At 46.4% G+C, this 21,641-nt stretch overlaps 1 protein-coding gene across 7 annotated transcripts in view; it reads left to right on the top strand.

Moving 5' to 3' along the window:
• Positions 1–21,641, top strand: part of FRMD4A (FERM domain containing 4A) — a 554,591-nt gene that overhangs the window by 323,849 nt on the left and 209,101 nt on the right. Inside the window, exon 1 of one of the 7 annotated variants that reach the window (XM_050936797.1) lies at positions 12,687–12,856. The exons of the other annotated variants lie outside the window; for them this stretch is intronic. The gene's annotated coding sequence lies outside the window, so the exon portion shown is untranslated. Of the gene's footprint in view, positions 1–12,686; positions 12,857–21,641 lie in introns of those variants that run through there. 7 annotated transcript variants of the gene reach the window in all.

Below are 21,641 nucleotides of genomic sequence, written 5' to 3'. Positions count from 1 at the left end.
TCTTCCAGGCCATTGATAAAAATGTTAAGTAGCCTAGGGCCAACCACAGATCCCTGCAGGACCCCACTGGAAACAGACCCACTTGATGATGGTTCCCTGCTTACAGTTACATTTTGAGACCCATGTTAATGAGTGTTTAACCCATTTAATCTGTGCCGGGTTAATTTTATATCATTCTAGATTTGTAACCAAAATGTCATGTGGTACCAAGTCAAAGTATATTACATCAACGCTACTACCTTTATCAACCAAACTTGTAATCTAATCAAAAAAAGATATCGAGGTAGTTTGACAGGATCCATTTTTCATAAACTCAGGTTGATTGCCATTAATTATATTACCCTCCTTTAATTCTTTATTAAACAAATCCTGTATTAGCTGCTCCATTATCTTGCCTGTCAGACTGGCAGGCCTATAATTGCCCGTGACATCCCATTTACCCTTTTTAAATATTAGCACAACATTAGCTTCTTTTTCTGTCTTCTGGAACTTCCCCAGGGTTCCAAGAATTATTGAAAATCAACATTAACAGTCGAGCGAGCTCCTCAGAAAGCTCTTTTTTAAACTCTTGGATACAAGTTTTCTAGACTTGCTGATTTTAAAAAAGTTCTGACTTTAGCAGCTGCTGTTTAACAGCCTGCAGAGATATTAGAAGACTCGAAAGACTGTTGTCGTCATCATTATCACCATCATCATCTGTTTTTTTCCCAAAATACATGCTTTATTAATTAATAGGAAATTGTATTCAGAGCAGCACTAGCAGCACATGCTCATGGAGATGTAAGAAGCACAACAATTGAATTCAAGTTATACAACAAATTGAGTAACATTCAGCTCTTGGCTTTGGCAGGGCAGTATTATGACTGTTGCAATGTTTGTTTATAAAATACCAAAAAACTTTAAATGCTTTTGGACTAAGTGTAATTTGGGTGTTTCTTACTAAAGTGATTGACTGGGCCTAAATGCAAACATGATAGGTCAGAAAACTATTTTCCAGAGAAAGAGATCTTTCCCTTGAACTTTCCATTCTGTGAAGGTTTATTTGCTGTTTACTTGCTATGTGTGCAAGGATTGCCTGGTAAGACTCCAAAAAACAAACCAGATGTGAAGTAGAAATTGGAGAAGAAATTATCAGAAGTGAAATAGCCTTTGTTAAACACTAATTAGGGTGAGGAGGTAGAATGGTTTTGGAATTAAAATAAAAGGACTAGCTCAGAGTCATGAGATACAGGTTCTATTCCCCAATCTGTGTTTGATTTGGTACGTGACCTTAGTCAGGTAAATTAATCTCTTTGTTCCTCAGTTTTCCCCATATGTTCAATCTGGATAATAATCTCACCTCATAGAGGTAGTATGAGTCTTAATTAAAGGGACAACATCAATTTGAAAACCATAAATCTATTTGGCCTGTATCATCGCAGCCATTTTCCCCTATTGTTTGATGGGTTTTTCCTATTGCAACAGGGCAAAGAAAAAATATAACAGTAGAAAAAACTTGATTGTAAAATAACAGAAATTTGTGAGACGACTCAGAGAGTACCACAATAGCTGAGCCTGAATATAACTCACTTCTTAAACTGACCAGATTTCAAGCTGATTGTGCCCTTTTAGTGTTTGTAACCTGTTTTGGAAAATCATATATTTTTGCAAAAGTAAGTTAACTGCTGATGTTGTTTTCATTGCAAAGTGTTTCAAACTCACCTGTTGTTTGTTTGTTTGGAGCCATACAACTTTTTTTAATTTTAAAAGTTGCTTTAAACCTTTGTATTTTGAAACATTGTCTAAAACATTATCAAAATGGCTTTTGAGATTTTTTTATTTACCAGAAAAAAATTTCAGTGACTATTTCAATATCATTTTATGTTTTCAAGATTTTTTTTAAAAACATCAAAAGAAAGGCACAGAGCTGTTTGTGAAAAAACATTTGTTTTTAAAATCACACCATTTTTGACAGGAAAAGCTCTTTGACCAATGCTAATTTTGAGATAAAAGGGCACTGCTGAAACACAAAATACTGTTGTTCTGGTTTGTTATAAAATACACAGGACGCTTTGGAAAAAAGAAGCAAAGTAAACAAAAATGACTATTATTATAGTGACACTAGTCACTGCTGACCTAAGTAATAATGTAGCGGCAAGTCCTACAGAGTACTGGTACCAGTTTGGTGCCATATGGGTGTCACTTAGGAGAAAGAATACTCCAAACCCAGGAGCAGTCAACTAGTTAATTTTATTTCATTCACAATTGTCTTTCCTTAACAGAGAAGACTATTCAGTGGTCTGTACTGGGACTGGTTAATTGTAATCCCTGAGATTCTTCATAAAGAGGTCAACAATCTTAGTTGCCTATAGCTTGTCCTCAGGCCTTTGCTATCTACACAGTTTTTCTGTAGCAAAGGAGACAAGTGCCCAGCCTACTGATGAACTATCAAGAATAGTTTAAAGCCCCCTCCAACGGCTTTATTCATCCTTAAGGTGCCCTTCTGCCACTGAGGAAGCTGTTTTCTGAAAGGGAAGTTCTTCCTTGCATACAACCTCCTGAAGTCTTCTGCTGCAGCAGCCCACTCCCAGTTCACCATCAAAAGGAGGCTGTATCTTGTGGCATCCCACAGGGGTCAGTCCTAGCTCGGGTACTATTGAATATTTTCATTAACGACTCGGATAATGGAGTGGAGAGTAGACTTATAAAATTTGCAGATGATACCAAACTGGAAGGGGTTGCTAGTATTTTGGAGGATGGGATTAAAAATCAAAATAATCTTGACAAATTGTAGGGTTGGCCTGAAATCAACAAGATGAAATTCAACAAAGACAAGTATTAAGTGCGACGCCTAGAAAGGAAAAATCAAGTGCACGTAATGAGAAATAACTGGCTAGGCGGTAGTACTACCGAAAAGGATCTGGAGGTTATAGTGAATCACAAACTAAATATGAGTCAACAATGGGATGCAGTTGCGAAAAAAGCTAATATCCTTGTGGGGTGTATTTACAGGAGTGATATGTAAGACACAGGAGGTAATTGTCCTGCTGTACTCAGCATGGATGAGGTCTTAGCTGGAGTGCTGCGTTCTATTCTGGGTACCACACCTTTGGAGAGAGGTGGACAAATTGGAGTGAGCCCAGAGGAAAACAACAAAAACAATAAAAGGTTTAGAAAACCTGAACTATGAGGAAAGGCTTAAAAAACTGGGCATGTTTAGCCTTGAGAAGAGAAGACCCAGGGGGACCTGATACCAGTCTTCAACTATATTAAGGGCTGTTATAAAGAGGCTGGTGATTGATTGTTCTCCATGTCCACTGTAGATAGAACAAGAAGTAATGGGATTAATCTGCAGCAAGGGAGATTTAGGTTAGATATTAGGAAAAACTATAAGGATAATTAAGCTCTGGAATAGGCTTCCAAGGGGAGGTTGTGGAATCCCCGTCACTGGAGGTTTTTAAGACCAGGTTAGACAAACACATGTCAGGGATAGTCTATGGTTTACTTGGTCTTGCCTCAGCACAGGGGCTGGAGTGGAAGACCTCTCGAGGTCCCTTCCAGCCCTACATTGCCACGATTCTGTATCCTTCCCATCCCCCGCAGGGTGGAGTCAGAGATATTCCACCACCCCTGCCATAGAGGCAATCCAATTCTAATGGTGGAGGAACTGCACAGCATGCTCCTTGCTTCTCTCAGCGTCCTGGGGGTGGGGGAGAGGGGCTGGTGCTACCCTGGCTGACTGGCAAAGGTCTTTAATGGGACTGTGAGGCCTATGAACAATTCTCCCTGAAGGAGCACCCCTGAGCTTTGCTCAGCATGAAGAAGGACCTTTTAGAGGCCAAAAAACTCCTTCCACCGCACAGCAATCATGGAGAGCGGAAGCTAGGGCCAAAGCTCGCCATCCATTGCTCTCTCCCAATGAGATGGAGCAGGCTCAAACCCTTCACATCAAGTTTCAAAATAAGCAAGGTCCATCTCTTCCCACAGGACTGCTGTGACTCCCACTGCCCTTGTGTCCCAACAGGAGGGTGGGACGTTTGTTGGCATGGGCTCCACATTTCCCATGCTGCTCTGTTAGTGCCACTGTGCAGCAGGGCTATTTGCTTTGATTTCCCCCTGGGTGCCCAGACTGACCTGTAGTAGGTCAATCTGGGACACAGCCAGCCACCATGAGATCTGGGCACCCCACAAGGCCACAGACCAGGACTAAAGTCTTAAGCCCCAGTGCTGAGCAGCTGGTATTCTGGCTTGTGCTCATAGTCCATCTCTCATTACCTCACAGAGAGCCTAAGTTATGGGCACTACCCCAGCTCGGCTTTATTTGTCTGTGTAATCGCTCAGCATCCTGCTGGCATACACTTTCATAGTCCAATGAACCGAGAGTTTATTACACTGACTTTCTGAAAATGTCAAGCTCTGCTTTCTTCCTCCTCTCACTCCCTGGGATCCGTCCTGTATAGTCTGTGTGAAAACTGATCTGATGCCCTGCAGGCATATTTCGTCCAAAGCCAAACTCTCTCTCTTCCCCCACTTTCCTCCTTTGCACTCCCAGGACTTAAGGGATTGTCCTGGAAAATAGTGGAAGAATGGGATGGAAGTAAAGAGGCATCGTTTTCTCAGAAGTTTAAGATTTCTGGGTAAGAGATAACTGGAAACATCTTGTGGGCAATGCAGCCAATTTGGAGATAGTCCCAGCCTGAAATATGCTGCTCTGTGGCACTCAGGATTTTATAGCTTCTATCTCCTGAATCATTTACAGGCCATCCAGTCCATATCTAGCTACATAAATGAGGTGCTGTCTATGACGGATTCCATTTCACGTTTCTGAATGAGTCATCTGTGGTTTCTGTGTGGTTGGTTCAGACTCTCAGTATCTAACCATGTCAGAAAGACAATTCATTCCAGGATATTACTGAACACAAATGAGATAGGAGGGGACTGGCTTGGTAACAGGGTATGGAACTTTTCACCTCTTGGTCGCTGGCTCAAATCCAGATCCACAAGAGTGACAGCTGATGGAACTTCAGACCTGAGAACTCCTTGTTGGCATGTATGTAATGAATGGATCATCTCAGTCCAGTTCCTAGTTTCCTAGTGTAAAGGATGGTTTGCCAAGTAGCAACAATGACACTTGTTGGCAGTCTCAATGGACAGGCCAAGGCATATGGGCATGAAACGAAACTGTCTCTACCCGTACTGGCTCTGCCCATACTACCCCTGTTCTGTCATTCTTGAACCGAGCACTGAGGAGCACATTAAGCCCTGCTGTAACCACGTGCATGTCCATTGACTTCAATGGGAGCTGCTTCCACTGATACCAGGGCTGAACGTGGTCCTTGCTCTCTGGGGCTGTCTATCTGATTCCGTTCATTAAAGGTAAGCAGCAGCATTGTCCAGTGGACACCTGGCAGTGCAGAAACCAGTTCCATTCCTACCTCTGCCACTGACTCACTCTGTGGCCTTTTCAAAAAGTGTCTAAGTCCCATTTTCAAAAGTAACTTGGTGACTTAGATCCTCAAAGGTATTTAGGTGCCTAACTCGTTGATTTCAGTGGTAGTTAGGCACTTAAATATCTGAGCATATGTGGGGCCTGGGAGCATCAACGTTCAATGAGAATTAGGCTTCTAAATTCCGAACATCTCTTTTAAAAATGAAAGGCTCCTAAATCACTTAGTAACATTTCACCTCCTTATGCCTCGGTGTCACCATCTGTCACACTGTGATAATGACATTCTCTTTAGCAAAGTCCTTTAAAGTCTATGGATGCAAAGCACTCTAAGTATTATTTCATTATGTGACATTTTGTCTAACCCCCTTCGTACTAATTAATGCGGTTCTGGCATATGCAATATTTATGAGGCTGGAAATACACTTCTGAAAACACTAGAAATGCTCATGTAGAGGCTTTCAGGTTTGGATAGCACTCACAGGCCTAGCATCACATTCCATGTAAAGCATGGCGCTGCTTTAATCTTTGCTAACGAGAATGGAAATGATTGTCAACACTTTTTTTTCTTTCTCATGAGGCCATTGTATGTTTTTGTAACTTTATTATCAGAAAGCAATAACAAGCAACTGGTGTGTTGTTGTTTTTGAGTCTGGGAATCTGCTTGCTAGATGCTTCCCTCTGCATATTTTAAAGTTAAATATTTGGGTTGCTGTTCCCTTTTCAGGTCCTGCCATAATACAAACTGGCTGGAGCAAGAACGAGCTACGGCCTGCTTCTAATCGTCCTGATGACTGTAGCTTAGACGAGTCCAGACTAAACGGTTGTTATGTAGTTTCATTGTTTGGGTACTGACAGGCCCCGGAGACCTTGTGAAGCTGTGGAAACTTGAAGAAAAATATTGTTGCTATTGCTTTTGAATTACACTAGGCCATTTAAAGAGGTTTGAGCATAAGGCGAATAGTCACACTTGGAAGAATTATTGTTAGGTAATACTGCATTTCAATACACATGTCCGTGAGAAGAGATGGAGACAAGTGGTTTCAGCATTGGGATTAAGAGTTATGAATCCTGGCTTCATTGTTGGCTCTGCTACTAGCTCAGGGGGTAATGTTAGGCAAGTTTCTAGGCCTCTCTGTGTTTGCCCATAGGGATAACACTTCCCTATCCCTCAGGGGTATTGCAAAGTGTAGTTAATCAATATTGTGCAGTGCTTTGCAGTGTTTGGTTTAAAGGGACTACATAAATGACAACTCTTGTTTCTGTTTATGTGAGGGAATCTATATACCATTCTCTACTATCCCTGCTGATTGATTTGTCTGAGACTGGGAAACGGGAAAGAACGCTGACCCTCAAAACAAATTATTTCCCACTGCTTTACTGCTTTCTGTATGCCCCACCTTTCCCACTTACTGCTGTCCCCGCAACAGTGTTCTTCTAGAGGTCTGAATCCACAGCTTCTGGGTCCTATAACACGCCAATATCAAGGCACCCAAAATCAATGGCCAACAGAATGAGTGAAACCGTTGGTCCTGGTTCTTCCTTGGAAACCTATTTTCTGTCCTGCAGGCTCTGAGGTTACATGGACTGTTTCTTTAAATCTGAAACATGAAGCCAGTTGGGACCAGGCTGAGGAAGGTTCTAGGCAGCAGCTCTGCAGTGAAGGAGGGAAGGTTTGGGGATAATGCTTCTCTCCTAGTCTAAGTGAGTTCCGTGTCCATTGTTAGCAGAAAAAGCGACTGGGTCTGCACCCCTTCCTCGTTGCCACATGGCAGAGGCAATGCATGTTCCTTCCTTTGCAGCAGTGCAAGAAGCAGCCTCCATTTCTAGGCCCAAAGTTCTCTCCTTTGTGCACAAACCTGATGTTATCTCTGCTCTGACTAGACAGTTATTTAAGGGCACAAATGCTGAATCATGACAGTGAGGATGCAGAAAATGGCTCAGAATTGAGTCCCACATTGCTTAAAGCTTCCTGCATTCATGTTTGCTGTGTCTCTCTTTTAGGTGACTTTCCCCGGCGTTTGGGCTTCAGCTGATTGTGGGGGTGGGGCGGTATTATGTCTGTAAGGAGAGGGTGGGCTGAGGTGGTAGCAGTGACATGGCCAGTAGAGTCACATCTACGTGGATGCACTAGCTAGCCATTGCACCTGCATGGAATGATGCAGGAGTATTCCAGAGAAGAAGGATGCTCCAGTGGTAATTCTGTTAGCCTGGGTTTCAAGAGACCTGGGTTCAATTTCTTGCTCTGCCTCAGACTAGTCACTTGGTTTCTTCGTGCCTTAGTTCCCCACCTATAGAATGGCGGTAATCGCACTGTCCTACCACAGAGGGGCAGTGTGGGGATCGATATATTAATATCTGGGAGGGGCTCAGATGCTGTAGAGATGGGGGCCATGTAAGTACCTAAGCTAGATGAATGGCCTTGCATTAGCGATAAACGCTTCTGGTGTGGGCCAGGGGGAAAGATCCTTTCCCATCTTGATGCCTGGCCAGCGCCCAGCCCATTTACTTGGGGCCCTGTGCAGAGGAGAGAGGATTTTGGCCATTGTGAGTTGGCATTTGCAGCCGAGGATAATGAAAATCCCCCACGCTGCACTGAAATGTGTGAACTGTACTTCTGGGCAGACTGAACCTCACCTTCCAGTGAAGCTTTGTTACTGTACATGAAGTGAATCACTTTTCAATTAGAGGCTTGCACTGTCTCTTACTGTTTCTTTAACACAAAAGCTGTGAACAGAATAATGCACCACCAGGGTGTGGTTCCGTATGTACGTGGAGGGTGGCTCTGTCAGGAAAGGATGGCTTTCAGTCAAAGGCTGGTTTGAGATGCAGGGAGATGGGTCAGGGATATTACTTTGGGGCTTTTCTAATTTAAGTAGCTGCCTAACTGAGGGCATTGGCCTGGCATGTTCCTGTGCTGGAACAAGCCTGAGCAGACACTTGCATGGTGAGTGATGTCGTGAGATGGATTTACCTTTCCTTACCACTGATTTTTGAGGCGAGATGGACTGGGAATGCTGTGCTACTGTTCTGCGCTCGACTAGATTTAGCATGGCATTCAGATTCAAGGCCACTGAGGGCTGAGGTTCAGGTCTTGAGCGATTCCAGCAAGATTTCTGGTCGGGGCGCTGGAACAGTTTGTCTAGTAGGGGTGCTGAGAGCCATTGAACCAAACTGTAAACCCTGCATATGATTGAAACAACTTCAAGCCAGGGGGTGCAGCAGCACCCCCAACCCCTACTTCCAGCATCTGTATTTCTGGTCCCCTCCTATCACAAATACCAAAAATCTCTTGAGATCAGCTTTCCAGTGAGATTTCAGCCATTTTGGGCTGCAGCCAATGAGAATCCAGAAAATAGGATCTTCCCTTTCAGCCAGCCCAGGTGAAAACTGTGGGAGGATGGGTATGAATCTGACCCGTCCCTGAAAGGATAAGATTAAAGTTCTGGTCCAGCTTCATCTAAATTTGGAGATATTACTATAAAATGGGCAAGATCCATTTCCAAAGCAGTTGCACGAGTGACCAAAGCAGCTGGCATTTGTGCTGTTGCCACATAAACAGAAAGCCGGGCTATATGCTGTTGAGACCCCAAAGTGGGTCATGACCCCATTTTAATGGGGTCGCCAGGGCCAGTATTAGACTCGCTGGGACCCATGGCTGAAGCTGAAGGTTGAGTGCTTTAGTCCGGGGCAGCGGGGATCAGGCTCTGCCCCTCCTTCCCTCACCCAGGGTCATGTAGAAATTTTTGTTGTTCGAAGTGCAGTGGAGTTTGAGAGCCACTGCGCTGTATTAATTGGCATCACTATTTAGGTCCATCTCATCTAGCAAGAAAGCATGTTGGCACCAGCAGGTCAAGTGCTGCACTTCTTATAAAACAGGAGGTGACCAGTCCTGCAAATACCGCTTCTGTTGCCCACACGTGGCCAGTGCTGCTGTGGATGCTCTGCCTGCGCTGGCTCTTCACACGCCAATGTGCCTGGTTCCACAAGCACTGCAGCTGCTCCTCTCAGTCTGCTCAACAGCATGATCGGAGCAGCCTCCTTCGGTACTGCTCCATCTCCCTGGGGAGTTCAGCAGCAGCTTCTATTCCCCTGGGTGGGTAGGTCCAACACATGCTGGAGCACCTGGGGGACACGCTGAACTGGGAAAGAACTGGCCCCTGAGAGCCTGTCTTCTCCTGCCTCTCATCAGGGGTCGCTTTCCGTCTTCTTGCAGTGTCCTCCTCCTCCTGTCTCCTGGCTAGGAAGTCTATGGGGAAGGAAGCAGAAAGGCTCTCTCACACACTGCAGTGTTAAGGGGCCAGGCTGCACATGCATGCCTGCCTGCCCTCTCTCTGCCGCTCTGGGCTCTGGCCTCTGGAGCCATGTCCAAAGCAGGGAGGTCAGTCCCACGTGCAGCTTTTTGCTCCTCACCCCCACCTCCTCCCCACGTTGGCCCTTAGCACTCAGAGGCCATAATCACTTTTCTACTTATTTAAACAGTGCCAGCAGCAGCCTGGGGCGGAGAGATAGGGGCAGGGTTTGGAGACCCTGCGGCGAGCATGGCTGTATCTAGATATGCTCCGCCATTTCACAAAGCCCAGACCACTAAGCCCTGGAAACATGGACCAGTCTGGCCACTCTGAGCTGCACCTTCTGAGCGTGAAAATGGGCCACCTCTGATAATACTCGTCCGTAGCACTTTTCATCCGTTGATCTATCGGTGCTTTACAAAGGAGGCCAACGCTCTTCTTGCCATTGGACAGATGGGGAATCTGAGGCACAGAGCGGTGAAATGACTTGACCCCGGTCACCCAGCAGAGGTGGGAATAAAACCAAGTTCTCCTGGCTAGTCCCACTATAGGAATCAGAATGATTCTATAGGAATCAATCTTTGTTCAAACCCAGTCACTATTCAAAGGACCAGGGTGGTCATGCTGGGGAGGAGACACTGTGTTTTCTCCTACAGAACAAAAACTGAATCCCTGCTCTAAGTGCAAAACTGAACTCAGCCTGAGCTGCAGGTAGCACCTCGGTAATATAAAACAAATAGACAATTTCTGTAAAAGCCTGATTCTCATATTTTCCTCACATCAAAACAGTGCTATTTCTGGAAAGCATTTCCCACTAGAGCTGCTGTGAAACGCTCGACAACAGCTACAGAGCAGCGGTTACCTTGCAGGAGAAACTCCAGTCCTCAGAGGGAAATGGTGAGAAGCAAATGTGGAAACTCCCTTACTAAGAAAAGGAAAAACACCCTCCAGTATTTTACAGCAATCGCTGCAAACGCTACAGGTAAACTGTAGTGGTTTGGACCACTTTTCACATGGGCTTAGATTGGGGCGGGCAAACTTTTTGGCCTGAGGGCCGCATCGGGTTTCCAAAATTGTATGGAGGGCCAGTTAGCAGAGGCTGCACCTCCCCAAACAGCCAGGCGTGCGCCGCCCTCGCCCCTTATCTGACCCCCCCCACTTCTGCCCCCTGATGGTCCCCCGGCACTCCTGCCCCATCCAACCCCCCCTCTCCTTCCTGACTGCCCCTGGGGACCCCTACCCACATTCAACTCCCCTGTTCCCTGCCCTCTGACCGCCGCAACCCCTATCCACACCCTGGTCCCCTGACCACCACCCCAAACTCCCCTGCCCTTTATATACACACACACACCCCACTCCCTGGCCCCTTACCGCGCTGTCTGGCACACCAGTGGCTGGCGGCGCTACAGCCGCGCCGCCCAGAGCACTGGGACAGGCAGCCATGCTGCCCGGCTGGAGCCTGCCACGCCGCAGCGCAGCACAGAGCACCGGGTCATCAGGCCCCAGCTCTACAGCTGCACTGCCCCGGGAGCTCGCAGCCCTGCCACCCAGAGTATTGCACCGGCAGCGGAGTGAACTGAGGCTGCGGGGAACGGGGAAGGGGGCAGGAGCTCAGGGGCCGGGCAGGAGGGTCCCGTAGGCCAGATGTGGCCCGCGGGCTGTAGTTTGCCCACCTCAGGCTTAGATTAAGGTGACCAGACATCCCAATACTGGCGTTTTGTCTTATATAGGACCCTACTATCCCCTTCATCTCTCCCCCTCCATCCTGATTTTTCTCACTTGTTGCCTGGTTACCCTGTCTTAGATCTGGTCTGTACAGTGTCTGCAGTGATTTAACTGTTTCGATTAGGGGTGTGATTTTATACTGGTATGTTAGTGTGGGCACAGTTATACTGGCATAAAGATGCCTTTACCTGTTATAGTTTATTCCTCTTCCCATACAGGAATAGCTAGACTAGTCTAAGCACTGCAGCCACACTAGGGAGCTTGTACCTTTTTATACCGGGATAGTTAAAGTGGTACAAAAACTATGTGTGGACAATCCCTTAGACAGGATACAGCCTCACACTGCTTCCTCTTTGAATCAGGCTGGTGCTGCTTTTCCAACAGACTCGGGGCCTCCTGAGCGAAGGATTTCTTTGGGCTTGTGCTCCTTGATTTGTTCGCTCCTCTTCCTTTTCCTTAGGAATATTTTCACCGACTCAGCATAGCTCCTTCCTGCTGCTAGCATAATTCAAGACATAACTTTGCCGTGACTGCATATGCTGGAAAGGAAATTGAAAGATTAACAAGTCCAGGCTGCTTCCCTCACCCCCACTTCTTCTCATGATTATTATTATTTAAAGGTGTGTGTGTGTGTTAGGCATTGAAGGGAAATCCACACCACCCCCCCACCATACTGTCTATCTTTCATCTCCCTTCCCAGGTTTGGCATTAGTCATAAACCCAGATGTTAAGGCAGAGCTCAGCAGATCACCAGATGAATATACTCGCACGCTGCTTGGAAGGGTTCATATGTTTCACATGACCCACCGTCAGTTGCTGATGCTTCCCCCCACCTCTCTTCCCCCCTCTCTCCCTCTCACACCCCCCCCCAGCCAGCCTCCTTTCATTTAAAGTGTGTTTTTGCCTGCACGTGAGCCATTCATCCGAAAAGCGCTGGAAGCAAAGCCGGCAGAAGGGTTATTGAAGGGCTATTGGTTTGCAGCCGCTCCCATGCTTTTCTGGTGGCATGTTCTGCATGTGTGAAATCTTGCAGTGTTGCAAGCAGGTTTGGGTTTGGTTTTGGTTTTTTTCTTCTCCCCCACTCTCTTTTGCTAAGCTGCTGAGGATGGAGATTGCTGTGGTTCGCTCTGGACAGCCGCCAGTGTCTATCTAAGAGACCGTTAGCCGGGAGATGGGATGTGGTAGCATTGTGGAACTCCTTGCAGACACACACACAGAGGGAGGGGAGAGAAGAGGAGAAAAGGGCTGTGCCTGCCTCCTAGCGAGCCACACAGAGGAGGAGGGACAGGGAAATGGATGCTGCTTGTTAGGCCATAGGCCTGCTTAATCTGGATTTAATGGGATGCTTTTTTCTGTGGACAATCTGGTTGAAATCTGAAGTGCTGCTGCTGCCGCTGAGGTGAAAAAAAGAAAGGTAACGTGTGCCTTTGTTTTCAGATAGGGACTTCAGTGGGGCCATGGCTTGTGCTGCATATTTAAAATGCTGTTGGAAGAACAGCTCAAAATAGATCTTTTATCTCTTATTATGTGTAATTAAAAACAAATCTCTCTATAAGATACAAGGGCTTCCCCTCCCCCACTGATTTTAAATGGAGAGACAGAAATGTATGTGAGTGGGTGGCTGGGGGGGGTGTAAAAATGAATAAATGTTGTGTTCAAGAAGCAGAGGTGCTAGCAGTATGAATTCATTGGGGGTGGGGAGCAGGGATTTGGGAGGTGGAGATATTTGAATTCAGACAGATCTGGATGCATGCTTCCATTGACTGCTAAGATGGACTGTTCTTTCTACATTCCAAATGGCTGCAGCAAGTTAAATGCAGAGCTGGGGGTTGCAAAAGCAAAGCCCCAGAAATATGTTCACTTCTAGCATGCTCCTCTTCCTAGATTACAGCAGAAAAGTTGCCACATATGAAGTCTAGAAATGGCAAATAAATGACCCTGTTTCTAATCTCTCCATGCATATATCTATGTGCACTGCAAATGGGTACATGTAAGATTGTTTTCTTGACTGCTTTGTTAGCCTGTTTGCTGCTGGGGGAGAATTAGAAAAGTAGATTTGAGCATCTAATGCAAAATTTCCAGGAGAGACAATTGTTTCTAATAATAGCTCTGGCACTGGTTTAATAATACACATCCAGGCGCAAGTGATCCAGCAATACTTGCTCGGAGACAACCCAGTTTGTGGAGAGATGTGAACTGCCGCCTTTAAAACACTGTCCTGAGCAAAGTAAAAATAGCTGCACTCAGATGTCTTTTAAATGGCAAGGGGAGTATTGTGTATGTTTGTATGTTCTGTGTGGCACTTAATGGCTCACCACGGAGCTTAGAGTTAAAGTGCACATGCCTTTTTCTAAAGCTACGGAGCCTTACTCGGCTTTCCCCTGTGTCAGTTTTATACCAGTGTAACTCCACTCACTTCAACTCACTTCTTCTGGATTCATACTACTTGGATTTTGTGAACAGCCCTGAGGAGGTGCATACTGCAAGGAACTGGGAGCTCTGGTTTCTGTGACCGTGCTGTCTTCCCTGCCGAAAACGGAATCCCTGGCATCAGAGAGATCTTGATGGTGCTAAACTAGAAGATTGATTCTCTTTCACGCTCTGAGGATGGCAGAGGGCCCACAAGGAGGGCTGCTGTGTAAATAGCTGACTGCACACTGTTTGAACCCGTTGCTTGCTGCTGACCCTGGCAATGTTACTGTGCTTTGGCTCAGGATGGCTGCTCAGAGCTACTTGTTCTAACCTTTCTGGCACAAGTTACCAGAAGCTTATCCTCTGCTGAAAATGTGCAGCAAGGAATTTTTAGAAAAGAGACACAACAGAGCCATGCTGATTCATACCAGCTGAGGATCTGGCCCCAATGTGTCAGAACTATTTGGGGTTTGTCCTTTCTCAATAATCTGGGGTCCATTCATAATATTTTTTAATACCACTAAGGTTCGGTTGCAAAGCAATTCTTTCAAGCAGCCTTTAATGGTAGCTTGGTTTGGGATGTAACCTTTAGGAACAGTATAACCAACCGGTGCACAGCAGTGTATGGGGGCCTCCTGCTGCTCCCATTCCAATCTTTCATTGATTTCACTGGTGCTGGAATAAACCCAAACTGGTGAGTGCTTGTAAATTGCCTTATGCTGTAGCAGGAAAAGCCGCTGGTGGGGTTCAGTTTCAGCAGCAGACAAGTCTGATCATTTTCTGCCATTGAACATGGAGTTTATTTAAGCACAAAGCGTGTGGAGGGCACCGTGGCAGAAGCCGTTGGTGGCTAAATAGCTATTGCTTCCTTTAATAGAGACAATATTTTGAAATGCATAGGAATCAACATCAACCTGAGCTGTATTTTCTGCAAAGTGAGGGATCAATCAGGAGGGGAGGAAAATGGTAGAAATTGCTATTAGTAGTTCCTGGGGGCTTGTCTTCATGTACAGTGCTGCAGTGGCACCGCTGTCACACCTTAGTGAAGACACTACTACACCGACGAGAGAATTTCTCCATCACCATAGTTAATCCATCTCCCCGAGACGTGGTAGCTATGTTGACAGGAGAAGGTCTCCTGTCGACCTAGCACTATTGACACCGGGATTTTTTTCACCCTGGAATGACGTAGTTACACCAGTATAAGTTTGTATCATAGAATCATAGAATATCAGGGTTGGAAGGGACCTCAGGAGGTCATCTAGTCCAACCCCTGCTCAAAGCAGGATCAACCGCAACTAAATCATCCCAGCCAGGGCTTTGTCAAGCCTGACCTTAAAAACCTCTAAGGAAGGAGATTCCACCACCTCCCTAGGTAACTCATTCCAGTGTTTCACCCTCCTAGTGAAAAAGTTTTTCCTAATATCCAACCTAAACCTCCCCCACTGCAACTTGAGACCATTACTCCTCGTTCTGATACGTCCCTCAATCTGCTGGCAATGCTCCTACGTATATAGCCCAAAATGCCATTAGCCTTCTTGGCAACAAGGGCACACTGTTGACTCATACCCAGCTTCTCGTCCACTGTAACCCCTAGGTCCTTTCCCGCAGATCTGCTGCCTAGCCATTCGGTCCCTACTCTGTAGCAGTGCCTGGGATTCTTCTGTCCTAAGTGCAGGACTCTGCACTTGTTCTTGTTGAACCTCATCAGATTTCTTATGGCCCAATCCTCTAATTTGTCTAGGTCCCTCTGTATCCTATCCCTACCCTCCAGCGTATCTACCAGTGCAATCCACGCCATCCTCCAGATCGTTAATGAAGATATTGAACAAAACCAGCCCCAGGACCGACCCTTGGAGCACTACGCTTTTTACCGGCTGCCAACTAGACATGGAGCCATTGATCACTACCCGCTGAGCCCGATGATCTAGCCAGCTTTCTGTCCACCTTATTGTCCAATCATCCAGCCCATACTTCTATAACTTTCTGGCAAGAATACTGTGGGAGACGGTATCAAAAGCTTTGCTAAAGTCAAGGAATAACACGTCCACTGCTTTCCCCTCATCCACGGAGACAGTTATCTTGTCATAGAAGGCAGTTAGGTTAGTCAGACATGACTTGCCCTTTGTGAATCCATGTGACTGTTCCTGATCACCTTCCTCTCCTCTAAGTGATTCAGAATTGATTCCTTGAGGACCTGCTGCATGATTTTTCCAGGGACTGAGGTGAGGCTGACTGGCCTGTAGTTCCCCAGATCCTCCTCCTTTCCTTTTTTAAAGATGAGCACTACATTAGCCTTTTTCCAGTCATGCGGGACCTCCCCCGATCCTTGGTCTGCAAGTGAGGAGTCAGCTGCTCAGCAGGAGTAAGGCTGGCTGGATCCTAGCCCTGTGAAAATGTAAAATAAACCCTTGTGCTCTAGGTAAAGTTGTTTTTTAAGACACATGCTAGGATTATGGTATCTGTGCTATTAGGAAAACGTAACTAGGTACAAGAGTGATCACTGGTTTAGTGAGGAATTATTACCCACTCTTGATCTGACAGGCATCTTCTAGTGCTCTCCTCCCCAGGCATTCTGAATATATTAATGGAGAATGAAAATTTTCAGGTACTACATCCTGTGAGCTGACTGTCAAATCATATAGGGCCTCATCCATTGAAATTAGAGAGAGCCTTGCCACTGATTTCAGTGGCCATTGGATCAAGCCTTTACAGGTGATATGACGCATGACAGTACAACTTTATATGTGCAGCATCTTCCATACAAACAGTACCCCAAAATATTTTACAGACCTAAAGACCGCAACAAGGAGGAAAAATAGGATGATGGTTATTGCTGTTGGTTAGTATTTGTATAATACCAGGAGAGTCCTGGGGGCTTAAATAACAGCGGAGGGAGAGTAAAACCACAGGGTATAGACAGGAGAGGAAAGAGCCATTGAAATGAGATGGAGGGTCATTGCAGTGGCAATGACAGCTGTGGCAGAAGCTGCAATGGAGGAGGCTATCGCACCGAGCAAGGTGTGATGTGAAAAGAGGCCAGTGATAGACAGCCGTGGAGAGGACAGGGAACAAGGTCAATGAGGAATGGGATGATGATGGAAGTGTCTTGGTTTATAGGAAAGGAATGTAAGAGTTAGATGGGTTCAGTATTCAGCAGCATCTCCTGAAGATGTTGCCTGGCGACACGGTGATCTTTCACTGGGGCTAATAAGGGCTGGATTGGATCAAATGTGGATTGCAATCCACCAGGCAATGCCTTGGTGCTGCAGGAAGTGGTGTTGGGGACTGAGTATATAACAACCTCTTGGCACGTGCACTTTGCAAAGTATGAGCGCTAGTTGCTTAGTCCTCCCAAGCCCCGTTCCAAGCTAGGTCCGTGAGTATCAGTATTACCCACTTTACAGATGGAGAAAATGTAGAAGAGAAATAATTCTCTGTGGCCTCATAGTGGAGTTTAGGTGTCCCAGCTTCCTGGTATTGAGATCTATCCACTAGAGACCACAACTGATTGCCAAAGCACTCTTCTCCCTGATTCGGTACTGAATAGAGGCTCCCGTGTGGTGGTGGGGGGGACGCTGTCATGTTGATGAACTACGAACACTAGAGGTTTGATTCTCTCTTCCAAGCCACCTTTGCAGTCTGGCTCCTTATGGGGCAGCTGGGGGCCTGATGACCTACTTCTTTGGCTACAACAGTCCCCTAAGGGCCGTTCACTAGACGAGTCACTATAGCATGGTGTGCTCTGGTCATGATCATTTCCGTGCTACACGCCCTATTCCAGGGCTGGCATAGAGATCATAGAATCATAGATTATTAGGGTCGGAAGGGACCTCAGTAGGTCATCTAGTCCAACCCCCTGCCCAAAGCAGGACCAATCCCCAAATCCCCTCAAGGATTGAACTCTCAACCCTGGGTTTAGCAGGCCAATGCTAAAACCATTGAGATGTTCCAACAGCTCCATAAAGTATCCCTGTACAATGGGTGTATTCCCAGGGGGCTCCTGTTTAAATCCCTGGAGGAACTGAAAACACAAGAGAGAACCGAACCCAGGGTCTTGGCCTCTTTTGGTGCTTAAAGAGCCCATTGCGCTTTTCATAAGAGTAGGAATGTTGCAAATTGCATTAAAGCAGAAAGTGTCTAGTTAGCTGAAAATTCCGTCTGCAATTTTTGGTTGGATATGGCTTTCTTCTTTGCTGTTGTGGAATGTTGCCTCATGCTGATTGCTGCGTTCCACCCTAGAGGTGGCTCCCTTTTATATGCTGGGTGATAAAGTGACCCTTTTGTCCTTTACCTGCTTCACTGGGTGTTGTATGACTTAATTAAGCGAAGTTTGTAAAGTTCATTGAAATCACCAAACAAAGAACTTTATATAAAAGTGAAGTATTACTATTACAGTGCTTCACACCTAGTCTAGAAGGCAAGCTGCAGTATTTGTAAAAATGAAACACGCTGGAAATGATTCAAAACAATTGCTAACCCATTTCGTCCCATATAAGTCCTTATGCGATGTGATTATTGCAGGAGTGTGTGAGTGCTTTTAGACAATGAATGCTGTGCTGGCGAATGTGCAAGGCTTTGATTCTGTGTTTAGATTTTTCCTTCTTAGAAGTTCAGAATCTCTCAATCAAAATAAATCCACTCTTGTTTTAGTTTTCTAGCCACATGGGTTCCAGCGTGGCTAGAGCCATACCACACACTCTGAACTATCATCGGTATCCTGTCCGTCTGTGCTGAAAGCACCAGTCTAGTCAGGAACAGCTCTGCTGATCGCAGAGCAGCAAAACACATGACCCTAATGCTGTTAGACAGCATTTGCATAGGACGAGTCTACTGTGAAAACTGCCATATCAAGCAAATGGTTTTCAGAATCAGCACAAAATCCTGTAGTCAAAAATCTTCACAACAGCACTTTCAATTAAGCTTCCCAAATCCTCAAACCAAACAATCACTCCACCCCTTTATTATCAGCATGCGCCTGCCCTACGCAATGTCACAGAGAATCTCTCCAGTTTTTACCGTATTCATTTGCTAGCGAAACTTTACTCCCATCCGTGAGAGACTGTAGATCACTCTGTTTTTTAAAGGTCTGTTTTGCCCTTGATGAATACATGAACGGTAACTCTTATTAGCATCGCTGAAACTCTGTGTTGGGTTTCTCTAGGGTGCCCGTCACCATGGTACCCAACTGCCACGTATGCCTTTGTATCAAGGGGGAGATTGGACCCCTTCATTTTCAAATGAAATATTTGCTGTAGAGGACAAGGGTGTCTTATGGGATTTGTAATAAGATACGGTGCCTGGTTTATATACTCACATGCACAATGCAACGATGAAGCAAGCTGGAGAAAAGCAAATTGCTAAGGCTGCTCCTATAGCCTCTTGTGATGTTAAAGTTGTTGGGATTTAAAAAAAAAACTCTGGAGAGGTTTAGATGCCTTGGGAAATTCTATAGCCTTATAGGAAACGGTGACATGGCAACAGAAGGCCTCCACTTGGACTCATGCAGCAAGATGAAATTGGATGGGGGAGGGGAGATGTATACCTGAGCAAGACCGTGGAGATTTGGAGGCTATCCAGAAGCATCTGGGAAGCATTAGAAAGTTCGGCCTGCATCAAACATGCTGCATGAGAACAGGAGGAAACTCCTTGAAATGGTCTTTCTTTAATCATTAGAGATTCTGGGGCAGCCTCTGTGCTGCCTCTCCCTGCTTAGGCATAGAATGGATCAGTGTGGCAGAAGTTAGGCACTAGTGACTTTCAAACAGTGCATAATATTCTTCACTTCCTGTCCCAAACTCTGGTGTAGTGTTGCTGTGCGCTGTTATCTAACCACTGTGATTCGCTCCAGAGCTGGGTGCATGTCACTGGTGTGTAAAGTGACTGCTATCCCAAGTAAAAGAGCCTGTCATTGCTCGGAGCAGGAAGCAGGGACTGTAGATGTACCGGCTGTGTGTCCAGCAAACTGTCTTCCCCTCCATATCTCTGCTATTGGGCTGCCCCCACTTGCAGCTTTTACCAAGGACATAGCCAGGTCCACCCAAATCTGAGCAGGGGTCTAGTGCTGCCACAGTGGCCCGGAGCGTCACTTGGGCACCTGAACTCCAGGACGGAGCTATGGGCCTGCTCTTCAGCTCTGGCAGCTCTGCCTTGCCATTTTCTGAGCCAGCCCATGTGCATGCCCACCTCGGCAGGTGAAGCCCCGTGTCTGGAAGCACCAGGCTAGGAAGAGGGTGTGGCGTCGGGGGAGAAGCTGAGCTAGCCGGTGCTTGGGGGCTTCCCATTGGCCTGTGGCGCTCTCTGCACAGCTCATCCCCTGCACAGCGGAAGGCAGCAGTGAGGCTGGTCTCTCTGCAGAGCTCCCAGGAGAGGATGCACTTTGCTGGGCAACTCAGTACAGAGTCCAGGCCAAGTTGTGCCCACAGGCAAGCGCCTCTTCATGCCCCCACAGCACAGCTGGAGCTGACCCCACACAGGGGGCCATACAGCCCTCAGGAGACGCAAGCCCCCAGTTGAAGGCCAGCAGCCCATACCCTTCAATGAGGCAACAGTTCTTTCTCTTCCCCTGCTGCAGAGTCAGGGCACAGCCGAGGGGACCAGCAGTCCCCACCCGAGCCAGGCTGCACACCCAGCCAGCATGGCCAGTGAGTAGCACAGCCTGTCATTGCCCGTCCTCCTGAAAGTCGGGACTAGCGCATCTGTGGGAGCTGGCCCTCACAAAGGGAGAGTGGGGAGAAGGCAGGACCACATCTCGCAGCCTGCACTCCCCAGCCAGTAGCGTTGTGTGTATGCAGAGGGGCAGCACACCCTGCACCGTTCCCTTAGGGAGGTATCATGCCCATATAAAAGTCATAATGTGTCCCAGAAGCTCCCACTGGGGTGGGGCAGCTTTGCCCCAATCCCAACTCAGAGCTGAGCCTGAGTGGCACAGTCCAGCCCACAGTATGGAGACATGCCTGGATCAAAAATGAATAGAATCATGTAATACAGGGCTGGAAGAGACCTCAGGAGATCACCTAGTCCAGCCCCCTGTGCTGAGGCAGGATCAAGTGAACCTAGGACCAGCCCTGACAGGTGTTTGTCCAACCTCCAGTGATGGGGATTCCACAACTTCCTTTGGAAGCCTATTCCAGGGCTTAACGACCTTTATGGTTTGAATGCTTTTCCTAATATCTAACCTAAATCTCTCTTGCTGAAGATTAAGCCCATTACTTCTTGTTCTACCTTCAGTGGACCTGGAGAACAATTGATCACAGTAAGATCTCTGTATAACAGCCCCTAACACGTTTGAAGACTGTTACCAGGTCCCCCCTTAGTCTTCTTTTCACAAGACTAAACATGTCCAGTTTTTTAAACCTTTCCTTGTAGGTCAGGTTTTCTAAACTGTTTCTCATTTTTGTTCCTCTCCCCCTAGATGCTCTCCAATTTGTCCACATCTTTCCTAAGAACATCAGAATGGCTATACTGGGTCAGATCAAAGGTCCTTCTAGCCCAGAATCCTGTCTTTTAAAAGTGACCAATGCCAGGTTCTTCAAAGGGAATGGACAGAGCAGGTATTCAAGTTCTTAAAGTGTAGTGACCAGAATTGGTCATAGTACTCCAGCTGAGGCCTCAGCAGTGCCGAGTAGAGCAGGAAAATTACCTCCCTGGTCTTCCATAAGACATTCCTGTTAAAACACACCACAATGATAGTTGCCCTTTTTTGCGACTACATCACATTGTTCACTCATATTCAATTTGTGATCTACTATAATCTCCAGATCCTTTTCTGCAGTGCCACCACCTAG

Source organism: Gopherus flavomarginatus, chromosome 1 (assembly GCF_025201925.1).
Source record: "Gopherus flavomarginatus isolate rGopFla2 chromosome 1, rGopFla2.mat.asm, whole genome shotgun sequence".
NCBI classification, from domain to species: Eukaryota; Metazoa; Chordata; order Testudines; family Testudinidae; genus Gopherus; species Gopherus flavomarginatus.
The sequence above is the reverse complement of the archived record's forward strand: the minus strand, read 5'-3'. Positions and strand labels throughout refer to the sequence as shown.